The sequence below is a fragment of the Enhydra lutris genome, unplaced genomic scaffold (genome assembly GCF_002288905.1).
Source record: "Enhydra lutris kenyoni isolate GAN:26980312 unplaced genomic scaffold, ASM228890v2 scaffoldscaffold28, whole genome shotgun sequence".
NCBI lineage: Eukaryota > Metazoa > Chordata > Mammalia > Carnivora > Mustelidae > Enhydra > Enhydra lutris.
Window position 1 is genome coordinate 3,778,074 of NW_019154112.1, and position 3,112 is coordinate 3,781,185.

The window sequence follows — 3,112 nt, forward strand, 5'->3', positions numbered from 1 at the left end:
GTGTCTGTCTTTATGCCAGCTCCATACTGTTTCGATTACTGTAGATTTGTGGTAAGTTTTGAAATGAGTAAGTGTGACACCTCCAGCTCTTCCTCTTTTTTAAGATTGTTTTGGCATTTAGGGATCCCTTGAGATTCCATATGAATTTTAGGATATATAATTCTATTTCTGCAAAAAAAAAGATGGGATTTTGATAAGGATTCCACTGAGTCTGTAGATTGCTCTGGATAATATAAAAAATTTAATAATAGAAGTTTTCCAATCCATGAACATGGAATGTCTTTCCATTTATTTACATCTTCCTTAACTTCTTTCAGCATTTTTTTTTCTTTTTCCTCCCATAGGATAGAACAATCATATATAAGATTGCTTTATTCCTGCATCTTCTCAATTGTTTCTTCCTGATATTTGCCCTTTTCCTTTCCTACTTGGTGAGATTTGGCTTTATGTTCAAGGATCTATTTACGATCTTTTGCAGTCTAATGATAACCACCTTGCTAGGGTGAATGCCCACATGGACAATTGTGCCGTTTGCCTTCTCTCACTGTACTCATTCAGTGTAGATGACATATTCCTTCTTGCAAACCTGGACAACTTTGCCAACTTGCTGACCTTTGTAGTGTCCTCATACAACCTGTACTTCATCATGATTTCAGATGGGCATGGATCAAACATCATGCTTCTGTCTCAGCTCTTTGGAAAAGGGGAAGACATAATTTTCCTGAGAATATGGGAAGGTGCATTGAAAGGTCTTTCATGGTTCTTGCTCCAGTCTTTTGAACTTCATTTTGGCTGCTGGCACTTCAGCAATGGCCACAAAAGGCTCAGCAATATCTTTTAGTTTTCAGTGCATACAGCATTCACATCCTTGGTTGGGTTAATTCCTAAGAATTTTATTCTTTTTGATGCTATTGTGAATAGAATTGTCTTCTTTTTTGTTCTGTTAGTGTATATAAACACAACTGATTTTTTAATTGAAATATAGTTGACATACAATATTGTATTCATTTCAACTGTACAACATGGTGACCCAACATTTATATACATTAGTAAATGACCAGCATAAGTCCAGTTATCTGTCACCATACATAGTTATTATAATATTATTGACTATATTCCCTATGCTGTAGTTTACCTCCCTGTGACTTACTTATTTTATAATTAGAAGTTTCTACCTCTTAATTCTCTTCCATTTATTTCACCCATCCCCTCATCCCCCTCTCTTCTGGCAACCACCAGTTTGTGGTCCGTATTTATGAGTCTGTTTCTATTTTGCTCATTCATTTGTTTTGTTTTTTTAGACTCCACATACAAATGAAAGCTTACAGTATTTGTCTTTCTCTGCCTAAATTATTTCACTTAGGTAAGACCCTCTAGGTCCATCCGTGTTGCCACAAACGGCAAGATTTCATTCTTTTTTATAGCTTAGAAATATTCCATTTTATGTATATACCACATTTTCTTTATCCATTCATCAGTTGATGGACTTAGGTTTCTTCCATATCTTGGCTATTGTAAATAATGCTGCAATAAACATAGGGGTGTATATATCTTTTTGAATTAGTGTTTTCATTGTCTTCGGGTGAATACCCAGAAGAGGAATTCCCATATTGTATGGTATTTCTCTTTTTAATTTTCTGGGGAACCTCCATACTATTTTCCATAGTGGCTGCACCAATTCACATTTCTACCAACAGTGTGTACCACATTTCTTTACATCCTTGCCAATGCCTGTTATTTCTTATATTTTTGATATTACAATTCTGACAGGTGTGAGACGATATCTCATTGTGGTTTTGATTTGCATCAAAAAAACAGCTGTGGATTTGTGTGGTTTTTGTACCTTGCTACTTTTCTAATTTCATTTATTGTTTTGTGGGAGAAACTTTAGGGTGTTGTACTTATAAAAGCATGCATCTTTGAACAGATATAATTTTGAACAGAGATAATTTTACTCTTTCCAATTTGGATGTCCTTTCCCCCCCCCCGCCTTAGCTTGTTTAATTGCTCTGGCTAGAATTTCTAGTGCTATTTTGAGTAGTGGCTAAAGCAAGCATCTTTATCTTGTTTCTGAAATTACAAGAAAAGATTCCTGTCTTTCACCATTGATTATGCTGTTAGCTGTGTGATTTTCATTTATGACTTTATTATGTTGGGGTCATTTCCTTCTACTCCTAGTTTGGTGAGTGTTTTCACCGTAAAAGAGTGTCAAGATTTTGCCAAATGCTTTTTTGCATCAACTGAAGTGGATCATTTGGGTTTTTCCTTCCATTCTGTTGGTGTCATATATAACATGAATTTTCATATGTTGAACCATGGTTGTATACCAAGAATAAATTCTACTTGTTGTGTATTCTTTTAATATGCTCCTGGATTCAGTTTGCTAGTATTTTGATGAGGATTTTTGCATCAATGTTCATAAGGGATATTGGCCTGTAGTTTTCTTTTCTGGTAGTGTCTTTGTCTGGCTTTGGTATCGGACAATAACAGTGTCATAGAATAAGTTAGGATGTATTCCTCTCCTTTTTGGTTCTTTGAGTTTGAGGAGGATTGGTATTAGTTCTTTAACATTCAGTAGAATTCACCAGTGAAACCATCAATTCCAGGGCTTTTCCTTGTCCAAAGGTTTGTTGTTGTTGTTGTTATTTTTTAATTACTGATTTAAACTTACTAGTTATACATCTACTCAGATTTTCTATTTCTTATTGATTCAGTCTAGGTAAGTTTTGTGTTTCTAGGTATTTGTTCGTGCCACCTAGGTCATCCAATTAGTTGATTATCCAGTTGTTCATGGTACTATCTTTTAATCCTTTTTATTTCTGTGGTATCAGTAGAAATGTCTCTAATTCATTCTTTTCTTAAAGATTTTATTTATTTGAGAGAGAGAGAGAGAGAGAGAGAGCGTGCGAGAGAGCCCATGAACAAGCACGGGGAGGGGGAGGAAGGGCAGAGGGAGAGGAAGAAGCAGACTCCCAGCTGAGCAGGGAGCCCTATGAGGGGCTGAATCCCAGGACTCAGATCATGACCTGAGCAGAAGGCAGAGGCTTAACTGACTAAGCCACGCAGTCCCCCCCAACCCCCCACCCCAGGTCATTTCTAACCAGTAATTTGA

General features: G+C 36.3%; 1 pseudogene; it reads right to left on the reverse strand.

Moving 5' to 3' along the window:
* Nucleotides 1-371: 371 nt before the first annotated feature.
* On the reverse strand, nucleotides 372-2,682 carry LOC111152450 (annotated as a pseudogene).
* Between the last annotated feature and the right edge of the window lie 430 nt (nucleotides 2,683-3,112).